The 23,264-nt window shown below is 38.8% G+C and overlaps 1 protein-coding gene across 10 annotated transcripts in view; it reads left to right on the top strand.

Moving 5' to 3' along the window:
- TRAPPC9 (trafficking protein particle complex subunit 9) overlaps window positions 1-23,264 on the top strand; it is a gene marked incomplete at its 5' end in the record, with an annotated part of 509,504 nt that overhangs the window by 203,404 nt on the left and 282,836 nt on the right. The gene's annotated exons all lie outside the window — the stretch shown is intronic.

Genomic DNA, 23,264 nt, shown 5'->3' with positions numbered 1-23,264 from the left:
GATCGATATCTGTAGATAAATAGATTAATTTAGCCTTACAGCACTATCTGTATTTAGGAGCATTTGCTGTGTTTTGCAGCTGTGGTGACATAGTGACTGCATTAATAGGATGAAAAAAGATTGTCTTGAGTGGCTGCCAGTTACGTCTGCTTTAATGGCCAAAGGATTTATTAAAGTTACACTCTGATGTTGCACTGATTTGGCTTCCTGCCTGCTCTCTGATGTTCTGTAAAAGATCGTGATTGTACAGCATAGATTTCTTGAAGTTAGAAATGAAAATACCCAATTCCTATTAATTTATTTTAGAAGATCAAAAGTATAATTAAAATAGCTGTTTTATGAGTCTTTTCTCCAAAGAGAACAGTCATTTAATATCAGTGCTTCAGCAGCTTGAATTTATTTTTCAGTCTTGACATCCATTTACTTCTTCCTTCGTTAACTGGAAACAAAAGCTAAACCAACAGTGATCTGGAAAGATCAGTGAAAAAAGTCAATGCTAAAGTATATAAAGCCAGCTTTTTATGACATTTTCATTTTGCAGTTATAAAGATGTCTTCAAAAGTTGGTTTGAAGGGGAGTCTTTGTATTCTGTTTTTTCTCCTGACTACTATGCTAACTGGGATCAGAGGCAAAAGACCGAAGTCTTCTTTGGACTAATGCAAGGGTTTATAGGTTCTAAAGTAAAAATCCAAAACAATTTTCTCCTAAATTTGAATACAATGTAGGTTTTGCCCCGTAGAAGTGTGTAATCTTGGCAGGGAATACTGTGATGGTAAGTCTGTAATCTTTCGTTGTTGGCCACTTTGTCTCTCCACTCCAGCCCACTCTTTTGATGGCTGGATCTTCCCCAGGGAGAGCTTTACCCACGTTACCTTGTATGCTCTTTTTTTGTGCAGATGTGGGAAGTTTTAACTTCTTTGGTACAGTCTCACCAAATGAGAAGGTGATACTTGAAAACTATTTGAGAGGAAGTGCTAGGAAGAAAATAGTTGCAAAAGGGAACAACATGAGAGAGGAGTGTAGATGCTGTTACACTTGGGGGGGGGGGGGGGAAGAGTTAAAAAGCAAGCACACTTTGTAAATGGAAGGATGAATTATAAAAGTATTTCAGGTTTAATACCCCGAGATTATTGATTGTATTCCCCCCCCCCCCCCCCCCCCCCCCTTCCAATTATGGGATTAAAATTCTGCTGTCTGGTATAACTGTTGCTAAGGTGGTTAAATGGAAACTGATTTATCGATTCTTATCTTCACAAATTAAGTTATTTACTTGTTGGTGAAGGTTGTGCTGTTGTCCACTGGTCTCTTCCTGACCTGGAGGTTTCTGGAGTATTCCCACACAAGCAGTTAATGCAGGATTTGCACTGCTGAAGTGCAGCTTTAAGGGGAGCAGCTGGAAATGGTTTGGAGCCTGTTTATACTACAATATTTGGGGATGGAACAGAGATTTTCCTCACTGATGAGAGGTGCTCTTTCAGATTCTTCAAATACTCTTTAAGATATTTCTCTGTTCCCTAGTTACTTATACTCCTCTTCCTTTCAGAGTCTCCTTTCCTATGAATTGTGCCGATGTCAATCAGCTAGTCATAGGCCTGTCCTTTAACTGAGAGGGGAAAGCAGCAGACAGCAGGAACAAACAATCTTTGCTTTAATATTATTTATTTAATATTTTTACAGTCAGCTGAAAGTGTTATAAATTACATGACAAAATTTAAAATTACAAACTAGATAAATTCAGGTAGGTATTGAAACTACATAGTATAACATCATAGAGTCTAGCCAGTGGTTTAGCATGGCTACATGCCTTTAATAGAATTAAAATAAGTTTTCCTCTTTGCTGTATAAGGCTCTAGAAACTAAGCTTGTTTTGAAAAGAATCTACTGAGTCATTGCTTGCATGGGGAAATTTTTCTCTCTGAATTAATCCTGCTATTAACAGTTTACTGTGTTGTCTGTATTTTCCTGAAGTGTTTATTTGTTATCTTTTTTCTTAAGTTCAAACTGAAGTCAGCTCCTCAGAACACATGGCAGAATATTCATTCTGTTAATAGTTGTTGTGAAACATGTGGCAGAATCCCAGCCATGGATGTATGTCAGCTAAAACCTTTCCCTTTGAAAAATGAAAGCCTAACATGTACATTATACGTACTGACCAGCAAAGTTTCCTTCCAGGGTTACTTCATCAGGATATCTTTGTTCTCAGCCCTATCTTTTATATCAAAATTGTGTTAATGAGTTGTGCATCTCCTGATGAGTTGGCAGAGTTTTCGCAGCTTCAGGGACATCTGGTACCTGCTAATACCAGTGCAAAATCTTGGCTGCTTAGTTGCCAAGACCACATAGAGCCTATTGTCGTGAGTTTGGCTGGGATAGAGTTAATTTTCTTCTTAGTGGCTGGTACACTGCAGTGTTTTTGGATTTAGTATGAGAATAATGTTGATGATCCACTCATGTTTAGTGGTTGCTAAGTAGTGCTAGCTCTAACTCAGGGACTTTTCAGTTTCCCATGCTCTGCCAGTGAGCAGGTTTACAAGGAGCCAGGAGGGAGCAGAGCCAGGACAGCTGACCCAAACTAGCCAAAGGGATATTCCACAGCACAGAGTGCCATGCTGAGTATATAAACTGGCGGGGGGTGGGGGGAGGGGGGAAATTGGCCAGGAGGGGCTGATCGCTGCTCGTGGACTGGCTGGGCATTGGTCAGCGGGTGGTGAGCAACTGTATTGTGCATCACTTATGTCTCTTGGGTTTTATTTCTTTCTCTTTTTCTTATCTTCCTTTTCGTTACTATCATTATTACTACTACTGCTCCTATATTATTATTATTATCATAATTGTTAGTAAGAACTTTATTTCAGTTCCTAAACTATTCTTAACTCACAGGTTTCCAGTCTTTCTTTTTTCTTCTCTCTTCTCCTTCTCATCCCACCAGGTCCAGGGGGAGTAAGCGTGTGGTACTTAATTGCTGGCTGGGGTTAAACCACGACACCTCTTTCATTCACGAACTACCACTGATCTGGGTTTTGCAGTGTGTTCTCGAGTGCATTGTTGTTAGGAGATGTATTATTTGAAGAAAGATTTTAGTATTCAATTTTCAGTGTTTAAAAGGAGAGAAGCTGCCACTTTGGGATTGATAAAGGTAACAAAATAGAGTTTAGTAATAATTAACTGATAATAATTTCTGAGCTCTAAAGACGATCCTTCTAGTAGGATTCTTCTACTACATGAAGGTTCAGTTTGATGCGAACAAAATGAGAGTTGATCAAGAGGAAACTTCAAATGGTATGAACTTTTTTGGTTTTAGTGAACCGTATCGGGGTAGGAGCAGTGAATGACACTGTTTATAAACCAGGTGAATCCCTGTGGTTCCAGCATAGCTGAGTTACCACTTTCATCTGGCCCAGGTTTTGAGAATCATCATAGTATTGAACAAACCTTTCCATCCGTATCTGTGGTTTGAAGTCATAGATTCATAGCAGGGTTTGGGTTGGAAGGGACCTTAAATACCATCTAGCTCCAACCCCCTGCCGTGGGCAGGGACATCTTCCACCAGACCAGGTTGCTCCCAGCCCCATCCAGCCTGGCCTTGAACACTGTTCAAGGGGCTGGGATGGGGCACCCACAGCTGCTCTTGGCAACCTGTTCCCGTGTCTCACCAGCCTTATTGTAATAAACTTCTTCCTAATATCCAATCTAAATCTACTCTCTTTCCATTTAAAACCATTGTCCTTTGTCTTGTCACTACAGGCCTTGCCAAAAAGTCTCTCCCCATCTTTTCTTTTAAGCTCTCTTTACATATTGGAAGGCTGCAGTAAGGCTCCCTGGAGCCTTCTCTTCTCCAGGCTGAACAGCCCCAACTCTCTCAGCCTGTCTTCACAGGAGAGGTGCTCCAGCCCTCTGATCATCTTTGTGGCCTCCTCTGGACCTGCTTTAACAGAGCCATAGGTCTTTCTTGGCTGCGTACCACAGAGCTGGACACAGTACTCCAGGTAGGGTACCAAGGAGTTGCAGCAGCACACATTTTATTATTTTTTCACATTGCTGCAAAATACGTTATTTAAGTCCTGATGGGAACTATGTCATTTTGTGTATACCGTAACGAGTTAATGTGGGCTTGTCTTTAATGAAAGTGCTTTGAAATTGGCTTTTTTTTGGTAAACACTAGAAATGGAAGTGGAATGGACTTTGTGTAGAAAAAGGAGAAACCATTTTTTAAAGCTATTCAGACTGAATACTTGGGTTTGGGTTTGTGTATTTGAAAAAGTATGAGACATATCTGAGATAATTTCCAGGTGGTAAAATATTTTTTGGGAAGATAACAGCGTCACATTGTATTGGCAAGTAAGAGAATGTATGCAATTTTTTTTTTTACAAACGTTTGTCTTAGTTTTAGCATGTCTTGTTTCACAGTACAGTAAAACTATTATTTTTACCATAAGTCCTGTGGCTATATCTTTTTGGGTACCTGGGTGAAGTGTTTCACTTTTTGCTGCTTGGAGTTTTTGTGCGAGTCGTGAGCTAGATTTATTTTGCAAAGGGTAGACAAACCGTGGGTGACATCTGTAAATCTAACCTGTTCAGTTTGAGTAAGGCTTACATTGAGGTCTTAACAGTTCAGGGACTGAAGAAGTGAAAAGAGAATACAAAATTAGAAAAATACACATATTAAAGCTACTTGTGTAGCAGTTTACTTTCCTGCTGTTCTTTGAAAAAAGGGGGCAGGGAAGAAAACAGTGTCTTTAAATAGCCTGTCAGGCTGCTGCTGCATCTACTTCCTTTTGTGACAGACACTGCATTTCTCATTAATGGTACCTTGCAAGTGCCTGTGGTTGCCATAGTAACTATCTCTGAGCCCTATACCTTAAATTTATCCTGACAAAGGTTATTGTGGCAATTCCTACTAATTGTCTTTTTTTGCTGCTGCTATTTTTAACTCATCCCCTCCTCCTCAAGTTACAGATCCTAAATGGAATGAATTGGCAGAATGGGTGTGGGTGAGAAAATGGTTTTCAGAGTCAGATTAATTGGCATCTCAACTCTATGTCTTGTTCTTTAGTGTCTGGTCAGAAAAATCTAAATCATAACTTTCAGCGGTAACTAAAATGTTACCTCTTTTGTCCTTCAAATGTTTTGATATGAAATAATATAGATGCTCTTGAAACATGGTTTTGGTTCATGCAGGCTTCTACTATTTTTTATTGGCAAATATTAGTCATGTTGTTTATCACCGGCTACTACTACCAGCAGAGATACAAGGAAATAAGCCATATCCTGAAGACCTGAAAAGCTAATTTAAAGTCAGTCTGTAATAAACAGAAGATGACAGAATAAGAAGTTAGCCTGGTGCTATATTGGCACCTGGGACAGGTGCTGTGTTAGTATGAATGCAGTTACCTGGCATCTGCTGGTACAGCAGGTTGAATTAAAAAGTTATTCATAGGCTGATGATATCATTGTTTAATTTCCTGTAGGTGTTCTTGAGAATGACTGCTACAACATTCCCAGTGGCTAAGAACTCTCAAATTTAACTGCTCGATTGACTTCAGTTACACTTTTCAGGCTCAGGACTGAGACAGCAAAGCAGTGACTTGATGAGCAGTCCCAGAGTATCCATTTCATGAGTGTAGAGCAGCAGAGAAGAAAAGTTACAGGTAGAATGGGGGGCTGCCAAGCACTGTAACTTTTGATAGTGTGGAAGGAATAGTTCAGTTCTGCTGAACAGCCAGAAATGTGATTACAGCTATGATAAGGTGCAAAATGTAAGGGCAACATGGTAAATCAGCCATGTCATTTGAGGAAGGGAAGGGGCAGATGATTCTCAACTTTTTGGTAAGGTGAAGGATACAGATGCATGTTCAACCCACTGTTTTAAACTTAGCTAGTTTCTGCGTGGCAGAGTTTACTCACAGGTGCAGCCAGTAGTCATGCGACCTTCTTTCTTTTGAGATACACGAGAGAAATTCTTAAAATGTCATAACCTTTAAACATTGAACTTACTTTAATATCTTCAATTCAGTCCTGATGTAGATCAGCACTTAAGTTTAGGCCACAGCAAATTTAAAAGATGTAAGAAATGTTTATTCACAGTTGACTTCTGAAATGTTATGGCTGATGCACTGGATTGCTTTCAAGCCCAACAATACACCCAACAGAGCTTCTTAGAACAATTTCATTTTCTTTCCATGCTTTGTCAGAAGGAATTTACAAGGACTGTACATTCATGTCTGGGAATGGAATTTTGCTACAGAGCTAGAAATGTCCCTATGGAAATTGGGGGGGGGGGGGGGGAAGGAAATTTGGGAATTATATACCTCCTCAAGGACTATGCAGAGGTAAGTTTTATTTAGCATTGTTTGTTCTGGTGTATCTTTGACCAGAAGCCTCTTTTTCAATATAACAAGAAAATGGAAAGCTCTGGAAGATTGTCATTGACTTTCAGCATTTTTAATTCTCCTTCGGGTTGAAGGATAAGATGGAGGACAGCTCTGTGCTAAGTAGGTGGTCAGAATTTATATCTTGCTTACAGTAAGTCTACTTTTCATATAATTTAAAACTAAGGTAACAGAGCTTTGTGGAATTCGAAATTTGTATTTTGTCACAGTGAAGGCAGTTCAGTGTGCTTCTGTAGAAACCTCATTCTCTTTCCTTATGTATTCCATGCTACAATTCCTAACACACTGTTGAGTTTTCTAGTTTCCTATATTCTTCACTTGGTATGTCTGAACATGAAGAAAACTCAGAACTGATACTTGCTCATTTTTTTGAAACGTCAGTCACTTAATGTAACAGGTAGTGAACTGGAATAACAAAGTGTCTCACATGTTTTTTTTGTCCATATGCTTAAGTACATTATAAAGAGGTTTATGTTGTGATTTCGGGCCTGACACACAAAATGGTAAGCAATTTCTCACTATCACTCAGCCGAAAAGTGCCAAGAGCAGCAACACAATCTGCCCTTATGGGTTTGCTGTTACTGTTGAGTGCTGAATTCATTACCCTGGCAGCAGATGAATATGTACCATGTACCTGAATGCAGCCATACCAGGAGCTGGGATGTGTAAAGAGCAGCTTGAAGATTTCCAGAAGTTTTTACTTTAAATACATCAGCAAAAGTGGCCTGAAATGTAAATGATGATTTACAGTCACGTAGAAAATTACAGCACTGATAAAGACAAATTGTTTCTTCCTGTGGTCAGTCCTGGAAATGCCAGAGCCCTGTTGGAAATCTAAAATTAAATATGGATTGGAGAAAACAGCATTCACATACTGTTATAATTTGTCAAGCTTTTGAGGCATTAAAACTTAAATTTTATATAGCAAATTATACTCATTTGCTGCATAAAAGAATGTGTAGCTGAACACCTACTGAAGAGTTTTTCTTCTTGTGTCAACTTTTCTATTACGTTGACCATTAACTACAATTTTTGTTCTTCTCAGCAATTGTGTACCTTCATTTTTTTCATAAATCCATTGACAGCAGGATGTCTTTTTACTGTGTGTGTGTTCTCCCTGACACAAAGTGATTCTGATCAGTACTTAGCTTTTATACTTGCTGCTGCAGGAATTACAAAAGATTAAGGAATAATACGAAGTTAGGGAAAAGGAAGAAATTATTAAATTAAGTTCAGCAGTGAATGTGGTCTCAGATCTTTCACTTAGGCATACAGCATATGTCTAATATGTCAGATACTAATTTTATTCTTCTTGGGGAAACTATAAAAATTTTTTTGAGACTGTGATAAAATATGATGCATTGTTCTGAATTATGAACTCCACATTTTATTCCTCATAATACACTGTTTCATCCTAAGATCACTACAGTCATAGAATCATAGAATTGTTTAGGCTAGAAAAGACCTTTAAGATCATAGAGTCCGACCCTTAGTCCACCACTAAACCACGTCCCTAAGTGCCACAGCTACGTGTTTTTAAAATTCCTCCAGGGATGGTGACTCTTACACCTCTCTGGGCAGACTGTTCCAATGATTCAACACTCCTTCAGTGAAGAAATTTTTCCTAATATCCAATCTCAACCTCCCCTTGCACAGTCTTGGAGTCTGGCTGCCGGGGGAGAGATTTTTAGGAACAGCTATTCATAATAGCTCAGCAGAAGGCTGGCCTAGAGTGGAAACCACAGGAAGGGTCACCTTTTACTGGAACACTGACCAAATCTTTACAAGCAGAAGGTGCTGAAGAAAAATTGAAAGTAACACTGAGTGTCAATGGAAGTTAATCATATACCTGATTTTAAAAGCATTTCAGTTAGTGTATAGGTGTTTAGTATGATTTTTCAGAATCTCTTTTGCAGTCTGTATTAAATTCTAGATCTAGATAATTCCAGAAAACTAAGCAGACTCTAGAAACTGAATGGACTACTCATGCAGTTAACACATTTCTGGGCCTTCTTGCCCTTTGAATCCGATTTATGAATGACTCACCATAAGTGTTTTGTGAAAGCTCATGGAGGGTAATGGTCTAATAAAATCTGCAACAAAAAAATAATTTGTTTAAAGGGACATTAAATTTTATCTTCATGCATTAAAATATAAATCATAAGCTCCTGACAGCCTGAGCCATTCAAAGTTTTTTCTTTGTATTATTAATGAGAATAGATATGGTTTAAATACTTCGGAAATTTTTAAAGACCATTCGGGATGTTAATGCTCCATCAAAAATATTAATGTAATATGTTTTCATAGAATCATTCACAGAATTGTTTAGGTTGGAATGGGACCCCATGAAGTCAGGTAGTCTAACCCCCCTACTCAAGCAGGGTCACCTAGCACAGATGCCTAGGATTGTGTTTAGTTGGCTTTTGAATATCTCCACAAAGATTCTACAGCCTCTTTGGATGACCTGTTTCAATATTTGACCATCCTCACAGTGAAGAGTGTTTTCTCATGTTCGGATCAAATTTCATGTGTTTTAATTTGTCCAGTGCCTCTTGGCTTGTCACTGGCCACTACTGAGAAGAGTCTGTCTCCCTCACCTTCATTTCATATCACATACACGCATTGATGAGATCCCTCCTGAGCCTTCCTTTCTCCAAGCTGAATTGGGTCCCAGCTCTCTCAGCCTTTCTTTATATGAGAGATGCTCCAGTCACTTAAATCATCTGAGTGGCCCCATGCTGGACTCACTCCACTAAGTCCTTCTCTTGTACTGGGTAGCCCAGCACTGGACCCAGCACTCCAGGTATGTCTCAACAGTTCTGAGTAGATAGGAAGGATCGCCTCCCTCCACCTGTGGGCAGGGCTCTGCCTGATTCAGTCCGGGACGCTGTTGGCCTTTGTTGGAATACGGGCACGTTACTGCCTGGTGGTCAGCTTTTTGTGTGCTGGGAAACCACGGTTCTTCTCTGCTTCCCAGCTGTTTGGTCCCCACCATGTAGTGGTGTCTGGGGTTATTCCCTCCCAGGTGCAGGACTTTGTTCAGCTTCATGGGATTGCACTCCGTCCATTTCTCCAGGCTGTCAAGGTCCCTCTGAATGGCAGCATGACCCTCAGGTGGATCAGCCACTCCCTCCAGTATGCATTAACCTGTGAACTTGCCAAGGATGCACTCTGCGCTGTCAACCGGGTCATTAACGAAGATGTTAAACAGCATCAGACCAAGTATTGACCCCTGGGACACGCTGCTAGTGATGGACTTCCAACTGACCCTTGTGCCACTGGTTGCAAGTGTGCTGGCTTAGTAGTTCAGCTGGTTTGTATCCACCTCACTGCCTACTTACCTAACCCATGCTTCATCAGTTTGTCTATGATGATGTTTGGGGAAGGGGTGTCAAAGGCTTTACAAATTTTGAGATCGAAGCAACACTCGTTGCTCTCCTCTTGTCAACGAAGCTAGTCATCTTGTTGTGTAAGGCTAAGAGGTAGTTAAAGCACAATTTCCCCTTCATAAATCCATGCAAACTACTCCTGATCACCATTTTGTCCTTCATGTGTTTGGAAATGGTTTCCTTGATGGATTTTTTCCATAGCTTTCCCAGGGATTGAGGTGAGGCTGACTGGCCTTTAGTGGAAAATGAAACTAGGTCTTTATAATATACTCTGTCCCATGCATTTTTGTCTTTGTACGAACATTATTGCTATGTGATACTAAGAAGTACTGTAGCTAACTCAAGATTCTTAAGTCTGTCTTTGATCTACAAAAGTTGGTTTGAGGGCTATTACTGCTGGGTGTCAGACCCGGTAAAAGTACCGGGCCACCAGAGAGAGTGCTCGCTTGTTGAACAGTAGAGTACAGCCTCTCCAAAGGACCGGAGTGATGGGAAGACCATTCATGATTTTGGGTACCTCCCAAATATGTTACAAACTGACAGAAGCTGAGGCTGAAGACTTAGCTCTGATTAAATCTCCTTCTTTTACCAAAAAAATGGCTTAAATCCTGCAGAAGCTAATTAACTTCATGTGGTATGAAGCCACATAAGATTTAAACACTATGATTTTGTTTTCATTGTCAGAACCTGGAATGCAGTGGTTATGTCTAGGATTAGTGCTCCGCCTGACTCTTCCAAGCTGCCTTTTTGAATCTGGTTTTCTAATAACGCAAGTTTGATGCTATTAATTTTTCTGTTCTGTCACTACGAAGTTTTGAATTCACCAGTGAATTGAAGACTAGAGGTCTCAAAGAGAGATTTAATTCCTAAACGTTCTATCAAAATCATTGATGGGTAGAAGGGAAAGAGAAAAATCATTGCCTCTGTTCTGAGAAAGAAGCAGAATTGAGTGAATGTGTGTTTGATTTGACACCTGGAGCTTTTTGGTTGGTAGGTGGGGAACATGGAGAAACCAAGTCTGAGGTTAGAGTATGAAGAAGAGTCAAAGAACACAAATTCTTATGGAATAGGCTTCTTTATTCTTCCTGCTTATGAAATAACTCCTTTGACTAAAAGTAGCGTTCTCTAAAATTTCTCAGAGGGAAGGGTTTTGACCAAATGCTTCCTGTGCTTCTGTTTTATTAAAAAGGATTCTGAGTTTTTATCTCAGTACCTGAGACAACTTGTTATATTATCTTCAAGGAGTATAGTAACTCGACGAAGAACAATCCTAGTATTAAGTGTACTCTTTTTGTTAAGGACTGAGTTTTCTGACATGATTCTTTTTAAGAACCTGCGTGCCTTCTGTTCCCATGACTTTGAAAGAGCAATTGTAGAAATCCAAGCATATATCTCTGCTTCTGATGGGACTCAGCACTGAACGGTGAATGAAGAAGTAGGAAGGTTCCCTACAGAGGGCTGATGAGTGAGTTGTGTAGGATGCTGAAAGTCCTCCCGTAACTGTCAGTGATCCAGGAAACATGGTGCCCAATAAAAACTGGTCTTTCTGGGGTCCAGCCTAATGACTTTTTGCCCCTTAGATTTCAAATCTCTTTCCTCTAAAAAATATTTTTAAAAACATTTGTTTTGTTTGATGGATATTTTTTGAGATTTTTGCCTTTCAAAGATAACAAATCATTCCAATATTATATTCAGTTTCTTTGAGCTGTTCTTTATCGCTTTTAAAGATGGTTTTGTCAGTGTTGCTGATTGGACATGAAATCTACCCAGTCTTTTTGCCTAGATCCAGAAAAGCAGGAGTTTCTTACCCTTGCTTTCATGGTGTCATGTTCCCTATATCTTTCATGGATTTTTTTTAAACTAGCAAAGACACATTAGTGTTTTTAAGTATCTAATGGGAAATTTGCATCATGATCAGATAGTCTCAAAATCTGTATTGGCATCTCATTTTTATTGGCATGCTTTCTGCAATTCCCTTTAATCCATTCTGTTCAGGTCTGACCTGTGTTAAAGATTGGTGCCTCGCACATTTGTAGAATATATATGTATACATATATATATATATATTCACAGTTGTATTTTTCACACTGGAGGCTTTTGAATTTTTTCATCTTGTGTATCCCTTAGTTTTCGTAGCCTTTATTTGAGGAATGTTGCAAGTATATTGGAAAATCAGAAGTTACTTGTTCAGTTCAGAGTTTTCTTTTAGTGGTGCATGGTAACTAGAAACATTCGTAACTAAAAAGCTAATTTATTAAATGTGAATACGTTTGTAATTTTCAAATGATGGCTGTGCTTGTGGTTGATGTCTGATCTCTAAGACCCAAGATTATTAAGGTTTTAACTATTTCTAAATTCTAAGAGATGCCTTTGCTGCCTCAGTACTGTTAAAATAAAATTTGGGTTTCGTTTAAGTTGTTTTGTACCCTCTTCTCAGGTAAAATATTTTGCTTTGTTTTATTGAAGAAAAACAGCGAATAGCTTATGTCCATCTAACTAAAAGAAGTTAACAGGTTTTCAAAATGACTTTATTTTCTAGAAGATATTTGTGTTGCATCCAAATTTTGGCTAAGCCTTGTAAGCAGGATACTAGAGGAAGCACAGGCGTTAGAGATCCATTTTCCTTTAGTGACAGTGAGACAGTATTTACAGGTATAGTGTTACAGAGTACCGGAATGATCAATTCTGTGTACCCATTTCTGAAGCATCATTATCTGTGTGGTTAACTTGCTTTGTTGCAATCCTGCACACAGTCTAAAAATGACTCTGTCCTCGTGGTCATGGGCAACTGCAGCAGGTTGTTCTACAGTTCTACGCAGCCAATATATGCAGCCAACGTGTAATCGTTGGTTAGCTGCTTTTCTAAGAGGAGGCATCTTGCTTTTCAGCAACATCTGCCGCAATACAGTATCCTGATAATGAATGTTTTCCAGTTGTGGCTTCCTGACAAACTCAGCACATTCCAGTCTCATGCATGTTTGCACATCATTCCAGTCTGCTTGTTTGAGGGTCTCTGAACAGATGAATCACAGAATCAAAGTAACACGTTTATTTTCATGGAGCACGAGTTCTGTAGATTTCTATTCAGTACAAGTTCATTTAAAGAGTATATAATGATTTTGCAACTGTTCGTTCTTAATACCCGAGTAGTTTCAGCAATGTTACTAGTGTTTTATACTCCTGCTTACTTAAGGTCATTGAATTTATTTGAACTCATTCATGTCAGGTTACAGCAGCAGCGGTGGGATCCTGATGCTTTGTCCAAGCTCTACAACAGAACACAGATTCAGTGTACTAAATACATAAAATACATCGGATTTGGGGAACAAGAAGCAATTTCTAATATATATATTAAAATTTTAATTGATTTTCATTATTTTAAGACCACTCAGATGGAGAAGTAGGAACTGCGTGACAGATACTGAATCATATAAAGGAATTTCAGATATAAGACATTATAGTAGGAAAAAACCCAACTTTATCCTTATTTGGTGTGCAGTACTGTGGAGATGATTAGAACTGAAATGGTAGAAATTGTAGGAATTGTTCCAGGGACATGGAATTCTATTAGATTAGAAAATTTAATCCAACAGGGTATTCACTGTTGTACTTCAGTTAAAGTGATTGCGCATGTAAGGAAAGAAGATAGATATATGAAGAAGATAGAATGTAATATTTTGTGTTCTCTTAGATGTGGAAGATCCCCCAGTGCCAGTATGCTTGGGCACCTTTAGGAATTCAGTGCTTGGTAGGGTCTCGGGTCATGTTTGGAAGAGGAAGAGGTTCTGCAGTCCTGATCTCCCTACTGTCTTCTGGCAAAAGATTGAGCCTTGGTACCTCTGCTGCGTGTGTCACAGAAATGATTGTGTCAGGTCCAGTTAAATACTAATTTAGCCATAATCCTCTACGTAACTGAAGCCAGTAGGAAGTTATTTCAGCAGAATTTGGTGCACGAGGTGCATATACCAAATCTGAGAAAAAGCTGTAATTTTCCATTAACGTATTTTACACTGATGAGCTAATTGAACGGTTAGACAGAAGCATGTCTCATTTCGATTTAGGCTCCCAAAAGTTCTGTCAGTCCCTGGCAAGCCTACCAAGTGACCAGCGATGCCTTGGAGGCTACCTGTGGGCTGTGGTGCATGTCATCGTTCAGCTCCGATCTGTTAACCGGGAGTACTGATGCCATGAAAAAATACGTAATTACAATTCGGTAGTTGAAAATACACTGCATTTAAAAACTAACAACAAATCGAATTTGCTTTTCTGAATCTACTGAAAACCAAACATGCTGAGAGCTAATCACTCGGAAATTCATCGTTTTTCAAGTCTGGTTTAGTTATTACAAATGAAACCTATTCACATCTAAGTGTAGTATTCCAGTATGTTTACGCAGAAGTAATGATCTTGCGCAGAAGTAATTATTATCTTCAGGGTTTTAATATAATTTAAAGTAAATAGTACATATTATGACTGCATTCTGTTGCTGGTTTGAGATTCTTTGTTTTTAAATCATTTACTGTTGCGCACACATTTCATTGCACTTCATGTTTTTCCTTGCTTCACTTCAGAAAGAAGTCTGACAAGTTTCCAAACACAAGCTTGTTCTGTTAGTGTTTAAAGCAAAACTAATTATTGTCAAAGGTCTTGAATAATGCGCAGAACATGCTGATAAAGAAATAAATTATAACCTGGGAGAAACAATACTTCTCAGAAACAGTTTTAGAAAACTGTAACAACTTGCACAAGGTAAAAAAGCCATAATATACTCAGCCAAAGTTCTCAGCAAGCAACACTGGACCCTCTGCTGTCATTAAACTGCTTTTATAACATCCAGGTAAGCAAGGAGGGTGCAGAACTCCTTCGGCCAATAAGTCAGTAATGTCCTATTTTAAGAAATCCCAAGTAGACAATGTGATCTTTGGGATATTGTGTCTGGCTCATGGATTACAGTTGGATTAAACCCAATTTTTCACACAGGAAAAAGTTGTAATTGAGTGAGTGCCTGATCAAATAAATGTGTTCAGGAGTGACCTGGCCTGAAGCTTAAAAAATTAGAGACCCTCAGTGGTCTACAGGCTTAGGAATAAGATGTGTCCATGGGCAGAAGTGAGGCTGAAGGCAGGAGACTGGAAATACAGCGAAAACTGTAGTGGTGTGACAGGAGCGAGGGCAGACCTTTGGCTAGGTTGGATGGTTGGATCACAAGTGGAAATTGAAACTGGAGCCCAACAAGCAGACACAAAAGCACAGCAAAAACAAAAGTTGCCACAAAGTAGACATTTTCTAGTAGGAGTAAAGTGGTTTTCTCTCTCTTGTGATGTAAATAAACAGCAGCAAGGGTCAAACACAGCACAAGTATTGACAGTAGTGATGCAGACATTCAGTTTTGGTCTTGATGAGATGTTTGTAATCCTTGTGAGCCCTGTGAAATGGAAGAAGGAGGGATTGGGTTGGAGAGCATCAAAAACTGATCTAAGGGAATGAATTTGAAAGTTTGCCTAACACATTCAGTCATTTCAGATTTAGGCATTGAGATTGTGTTCGTGGTAGTTCTCAACAGTAAAATGATCCTCTCTCAGCTGCAGGCTCCCCTCCGACACACACTAGAAGGTTGGGCTTTGTCTGTGTGTGTTGTGTTTACTTTCCTTCCTAGACTCTGTGTTCGTCAGGGTGAGTCTGAGTCATCTTTGAGACCTTGGTCTGCTAAAGCAATAAAAGATCTTTCTTGTCTATAAAATAAAGGTTCAATTTTGCATGGTGTGCCAGAAGAGTGATTATATTTGACAGTTTCAATATTTTGATTTCACACAGGGCTCCATTTTGAATTGCATCTGTCAAGGTAAAGGAAAGGTTTGCTCCTACAGAGAGTATTGTCTATAAGACGTGATAGTCTTTATTATGCTGCTCAGCAAATTTGTGTATTTGTCTTGAGAGGGCAAAGAATCAGTCTCATTTTGGGTATGATTAAAAAAAGAAAGAATCAATAAGGAATTAAGCAGTCCTAAGTTAGATAAGGCCTGATAATGATGGAGAGTAATATTAACGTTTTCTACCTTTTTGTGCTGACTGGTGATATGAAAGTGCAGGAATTAGAAGTAAAAGTTACAAAAAGTAAATAAAAAGACATCCAGAATCAGCTGGACAACTGTGATTTAATGTTTGGGGTACATGGCCTGCCATTAGTTCTGTCTTGTCTGCTTGCCCTCATCAGTAGTAATTAATTTTAAATAACTTGTTTTGAACATACTGGCAGAGCCTCAGAAAATTATTTTAATTATTTGCTCCTTATTTCTATTATTTTAGCCTTTTACATTGGAGAACACTTATTATTACATGATAATAATAGATAAAAGTAATAATGAGACTGGTCAAGGACTTGGTAGCTGCAGTAAAGTCTGGACACTAATTAATGACTATGACATTATTTATACTCTTTAAGCCTTTTTAAACCAATATAGATTCTTTCAAGTTTCTTGTTGTGAAGTCTTTTAGACATCCTTCTGGTTCGTCAGGAGAGTGTTAATGAAGGCAGCCAATGTTTTGGCCTGTTAATCCAATAGGAGCTGCTGCTGTTGAAGAAGAAATAGGGCTTCTTTGATATGCTTGGATGTAGAAGGAGGTGAAGAAGAATAAGAAGAACAATTGCTTAACATAGACATTTCAAACTGGTGCTGCGATTAGCAATAAAGAGAAGGGGACACTAAAGACAAATCTGCTTTTATGACTAAACTTTGAAATGTTTGAAATTGTGGAGTTATGTGAAAGAAAATTAATTAATGGGAACAAGTATAAAAATTAAGAAATACTTTATTTTTTAGAGAAAATTATTTTTAACCATTTAACATTATCCTGAAAGTCACTTCATTTATGTAATCAAAGAATTACAGATAGTTGCTGCTATAACATTGGACATTTTGAGGAATAAAGCTTGAGATCTTGAATTTCACCAAGAATCCTCTATGAGACTGTAGTAGAGTGAGTGTACAGATTTGATGTGGTTTTAGTAGCCTCTGTTCCTGAAGTGATTGTTGTCAGTATTTCTGTGGTACTAGTCAGATATGCACTCAAAATGAGACCACAAAAATAAAAAGCTTTACAGTTCTGGTGGAGGAGAGCTGTCAGCTAATGAAGAGTGAATGGATACCACATACTGAACATAATATTTTGAGTTCATATAACTCATGATGATCAGCAATCTGAGAAAATAATCAAAGAGGATTTTCTTTTTTTCCTGAATCCAGCAGAAAGTCATCCCTGAACTCCCAGTTTAGGAAGGACTATGTTGCATCCAAAGTCTTAGTGATTCAGGATGCTGCCAGAAGTTAAATGATGCTGAGCTTAGATACACTACCTTCTATGACCTTCTCAAATAAAAAGGGAATAGGACTTTTACTGTTACAGCAAATTCTTCATCTATCTGAAGTTTAATGATGCATTTCATCTGAGCTATTTTGGTCTATTATGGTCTATTTGGTCTATTTACTTAAGACTGAATCAGCAGCGTCCTCCTTGCATGGTAGAACTTAGCACTTCAGGAGATTCCCATTAGAACCCAATTCCCTATTCATTAAGTATTTCATAAATAATGTGCTTTATTGATACAGAGTGTTGTTGAGTAAATTGGCAACCTTAAAGGCTCTAGTAGTTAAAAGCCATAGTAAAATGCAATTCCACAATCTTTGTGATGATTGGGCTTTATTGTTAAAACTCGGATTAAGTGAACAGCTCACTTTGAAAGCTGCTTGGAGATTTGGAACAGCATACCTGTATGAATTTACTTGTCTTCAAGTTACCTATTTATTTTCTCTGGATGCTAAAGTACTAAATTCTGAAGACTTGGTTCATCAGATCTACCTCCTGGGTTATACTCAGGTGTTGACCTGGAATATAAAATCATAGAATTATTTAGGTTGGAAAAGACCTTTGAGATCATAGAGTCCAGCTGTTAACCCAGGATTGCCAAGTCCACCACTAAACCATGTCGCCAAGCACTGCGTCTGTGTGTTTTTTAAACACCTTCAGGGATGGCGATTCAACCACCTCCCCGGGCAGCCTGTTGCAGTGCTTGACCACCCTTTCAGTGAAGAAATTTTTCCTACTATCCAATCTAAACCTCCCTTGGTGCAACTTGAGGCCGTTTCCTTTTGTTCTGTCAATTTTTATCTGGAAGAAGAGACCTACCCCCCCAGCCTACAGCCTCCTTTCAGGTATTTGTAGAGAGCAGTAAGGCCTCCTCTGAGCCTCCTTTTCTCCAGGCTGAAGAACCCCAGGTCCCTCATACGGTTGGCCTCTGCAGAGCCTTCCTGCCCTCAAGCAGATCAACACTCCCACCCATCCTGGAGTTATTTGCAGACTTACTGAGTTCATATCCCCTCATCCAGATTGTCAGTAAAGATACTAAACAGGACTGGCCCCAGGGTACAGCACCTGTGACTAGACACCATAACTCCATTTACTACCACTTTTTGGACTCGGGTATCCAGCCAGCTTTCAAGCCAGCGTAGAGTACCCCCATCCAAGCCATGAGCAGCCGGTTTCTCCAGGAGAATGCTGGAGACGGTGTCAAAGGCTTTCCTAAGGTCCAGGTAGGCAACAGCCACAGCCTTTCCCTCAGCCACCTGGCAGGTCATCTTGTAAAAGAAGATTAGGTTCATCAGGCTGGACCTGCCTTTTATAGACCCACACTGACTGGCCCTAGATCCCTTGATTGTCTTGCACATATATAGACTATACGTTTATATAGTGTATTATATATGTATTATGTCTACTTTGCATCAGTTCTGGGTGCATTAAGTAGCTGTGTATAAAAATCATCATTATACAATTCTTCAGGGCTTCCCTTTTGATCTTGCTCCCCTTCTCTCTCTCACTTGTCCAGTTTAGCGTTTGTTTTCATCTTAGCCCTTTACCTGAAGCGGATCCCCATCTCAAGTGAACGTATCTCTGAAGGAAAAGATTTTCCTCTTTTTTCCCCTCTCCCTCCCAGTTAAATTGTGCGTAGGTGTTGGGAATAACTGAAGGTTGGAGATGTCCTTACTGAGAATTCATTTCTGTGAAATTAATTGAAACGGTATGAAATGAATGGACAAGAAAACTTTCAGGTTTTGTGAGGGCAGAAATAATGAGCAGGAGATGATTCCACAGATTCTTTTGTACATTTCTCTTGCACTGTGTTAACGTGTTTTCTGAGCTAACTATGCCTCATGCAAGCAATCTTTCAAGTACTTGAATGTAAAAAAAAAAAAAAGCCAAACCAACCCAGCTCTGCATAACTTCACCTGATAAATATAAATGCTCTCGTTTTGCAGGTGACATAAATATTTATTCCTGTAGAGCAATCTTTTAAATGTTTTGTTCTGTGTTTTTCAGCCTCTTTTAATGTTTGGGAATATTTTATTTATTATCTTTTGAAGATTTTTTCCCCATTGCTTTCTAATTATTTATTAGTAAACATATGAGGAGCTATTGGAGGATAGACGTTCTGGAATAACCTTCAGGCTGGCTTTTTGCCTTTCCAGTCTTCCTAAATGGTTTGAAGACAGAACTGATAATCTTATGAATAAGTTTACAGACTTACATACATGATTGCAGACTGCATGGAGACTGCACAGCCTCTTTGAGCAACCCTTTCAGCATCTGACCACCTTCACGGTAAAAAAGGTTTCTACTGTGTTCTAACGGAATGTCTTGTATTTGACTTGTGCCGGTTGCCTCTTGTCCTGTCACTGGGCACCACTCAGAAGAGGTGGATCCATCTTTTTTACTCCTCGCCCTCATCAGTTATTTATTCACATGGATAAGATCCTCCTGAACCTTCTTTTCTCTGGGTCCCAGCTCTCTATGCCTCTCCTCATATGACAAATACTCTCATCCCTTAATGATCTTCATGACCTTGGGCTGGACTCGGCTATGTCAGTGTCTCACTTGTACTGGGGAGCCCAGCACTGGACACCCGATGTGTCTCGCTAGTGCAGAGCAGGAAGGAAGGATCCCCTCTCCCGACCTGCTGGCAATGTCTACGGAATGCAGCCCAGGGTACCGCTGGCCTTCTTCGCTACAAGGACATATTGCTGGCACATGTGAAACTTGTCCACCATGGCCCCCGGGACATTTTCAGCAAAGCTGCTTTCCAGCCAGTCATCCCCAGCCTCTACTGGTGCCTGGGATTATTGCTTTCTTGGGACAGGACTTTGTGTGACATGATATATCATCGCTTATTGCAGCTGGAAGCTGGGCTTTGTGACCTGGAGAACCTTTCCAGCTATAGGTTAGAATTAGACAAAAGAGAAGATAGGTAATACCCGCTCTATTAATTTTATTTACTCTTGGAGGTTTTTTTCTCCAAGAATTTTAAATTCAACCTATAGCTTGTATTTTCTCCATTGATACAGCATACAGTGGAGCCATAGGAGCATGCATTCTTACATCTTAGGAAATAGTGATGTGAAAGGTCTTTATTTCAAAATGCTGCTGTTACTTACTTTTAAAAGGGAATACAGAGCACTGCATGTTTTTATCATATAGTTTGTTTTTATCTGTTGTCCTAGATTTATTTTCAATGAAAAATCAGTCAGTTGTTGATTTGGAATACCAGCTCAAAGCTGATTCCTTTCTTTTGACCTCTTCCATCTTTTTCAATGGTGGTCCTTAGTCTTCAATATATGCCTTTTTATTTTCATCTACTAGGGTAAGTTGCAGGAGTGTTTTAAAGAAGTTTTAATTAAAACACAACTGATTGTCTCCTTGTCACAAATGTAATAGTAGACCATTTCAAAACTGTTTTCAAAAGTTAGCAGTATTTGAGTTAGTTTCCAGTTTAGAAGAACATGTTGACTTGCAGGAAGCGCTAGATAATTCTGACTATGTATTTCCTATAAATAATTAATCTGCAGTTGGGTAGTACTCTAAATTTATCTGTGGGATGCTGCAACTTGTATTTCCTTCACAGAGACAGTATTGTGTTTTAAATTTTCTTTCTGTCCTGATTTCTAGAAGTGTTGCATTAACCTCATTTATCATTTGTTAACTCTTCTACCAATGCAGAAATGAAATGGAAATTTGATATCTTGTGGAAAGTGGTGTTTTCCAAATTTCAGTTAACAGTAAATCAATTCAGCTTTGCTCTTGTTGTCCCCAATTATGTAAGTATTCTGCAGACCAGAGACATTTATGTCAATTACATCAGGAAAAAAGATTAATTTGAAAATATATTTGCTCTTTCCAATGTTTTGTTAAGATTTCCACTCATATAAATAAATTATATTTTTTATTCTTAATACATGGTCAGCCATTTTACTTTAAAGAGTACCATAATCAGTAAAAAAAGTACAGATTTTGATCAGGCATTATTAAGTGGGTGCTGCAAACACTTTCTATCCTAAAATGTGCTAGAAGGATTTTACTAATATGGAGCAGAAAACCTAATCTATTTTGACATGCATCAATGTTTGACTGTATTGTCCTTCTTTAAGAATGTAGCAGCCAAATTCACCTCATTTAGTTTCATACATAATTCTTAAGGCATTTCATAATTTCTCCCAGGAAGTTACTCGTTCATCCAGTTGAAGGAAGATTCTGAAAACAGAGGGAAAAAGCAGTTTTAGTGTTCCTGACTTGGTTTAGGTCATATTACCCAAACGTAACAAATCTTAACAGTAACATTGAAACTGAAAAGCAAATATAATTACTGAGGAAAGTAGTATTTCTGTACATAGGTTTAGCTAAAAACATGAAAGAACATGATGGTGGTAAATCTATTTTTAAAAGAGAGCATTGCTATTTAATGAAATGCTGAGTCCAGGGAATGCAGTCAAGGATAATCAGAGGCACTTATCACATTTGACAGGCTGCAGTATTTCTTAGGGCTTTGTTTCAGCCCATGACTTCGATACTCAAATACTTTCTGTGCCCATTTCTAGGGAAAACATTAAAGTTTAAAAGAAGCATAGTAAGAAAAAAAGTGTAGCTGGAGGGGATGGGAGAATGCTTGAAACATCAGATTTGAAATATTTAGACTCCTTAAATCAGAGGTTCAAATCCCAGAAGGATTAACTTAGTCCTTCATCTTTTGCAAGCTAGGTAAACTCCCCTCGATGCAGAATCATTGAAGTCCCTAAATTGTTGCATCAGTGAATCACTTTAGTAGTGTTCATAGCACACTTATTGATGGTCATGTTAGATTGTTTTTCAAGCTCTACAAAGAGGAGCTCTCTATCTTGCGATACAATATTCTACCAAGCGTAGACCTGCCACAGCCAAAAAAAACCCCAAACCAATTCTCAGGGAAGTCTGAGTCCTCGTCATTACCGCTATTTCCACTATATTTTTCAATGCTGAGAAGCATGAAGTACGTTAAAGTAACGATTGTGTTGTGATGTGGCTGACTTAGTTTCCACCAGGAGTTGGAGAAGAATCCATTGGAAGATCCACAGGGACAAGGTTTCTGATGTAGTGTGATAAACATTGTGTGTGTTCTCTGTATTCATAGTAATGAGGCACACTAGAATACACTGAATTGTTGGAAATTACTGGTTTCTGCCTTAATGCATCTCAGGTGTGTTTATCTTTATTCTCCTTTAGTACATAATTAGTAAAGAGTGGAAAGGACATGCATCAAAGTTTAATTTCAGCTAGTAAGTTCAGGTAAGTATACTCTCAACACCAGTAAAGTGGTTGACTGATGAGAACTGCATATTGGAGATTACTCCTACATTTCAAGCCATTTTAGCTTGAGTATAACTCAGCATAAGTTGACACTGAAGAACTGTTTAGAAATAGCTGTGAACCAGTGGCAACACCTTCGCTTTTGTCAGTAGTATTTTCCTTATTGGAAGCTCTTTGCATCTGCTGCTTCTGACCTTGTGGGTAGGCAGCTTAAAGTTATTTTTAGACCGTTTGTGAGCATATTTATGTGACACTGACTTTTTTAAATTTGAAAAGCCAAGTAGCTTTTTATAGCATTGTTAAAGAGGCAGTGGTCATGGCTCAGTAGTTAAAATTGAATTCTATTTTGCACTTAAAAGCTGGGATTTATCCTTTTAAGCCCTGTGCTGGCTTAATGATTCAATACAACTGTATGTTTTCTGGGAATTCGGTTCTGACTTGACTGCCTTGCTCTGGTTGTGGGGATTTGTCCCTTGAAAAGACCAGGTATAGTTTGCACTGTGCATCATCTTTATGCTGTCTTTTCCTCTTTTAATGGGTATTCATTTCTGACCTTGTAGATGTTTTTGGAAAACAATCCAATTTCAGGATAAACCCAAACCCCTATCTATAGCTAAAACAGCCTAAGGTTTGAATGTACCACTCAGACATTTAAACTGGAGAGGGGAGAAGGGAAAGGGAAGGATACTCTAACTATCCTCACATTAATCACTACATTTACAATAAATTCACAATTAAAACTTAGCCCAGAGAAAGGCTGATGTGTAAATACTGGAACAGGGGCAGTTTCACCATGCAATGACTTGCATTTTGGTTTTTT

Source organism: Falco punctatus, assembly GCF_963210335.1.
Source record: "Falco punctatus genome assembly, chromosome: 3".
NCBI classification, from domain to species: domain Eukaryota; kingdom Metazoa; phylum Chordata; class Aves; order Falconiformes; family Falconidae; genus Falco; species Falco punctatus.
The sequence above is the reverse complement of the archived record's forward strand: the minus strand, read 5'-3'. Positions and strand labels throughout refer to the sequence as shown.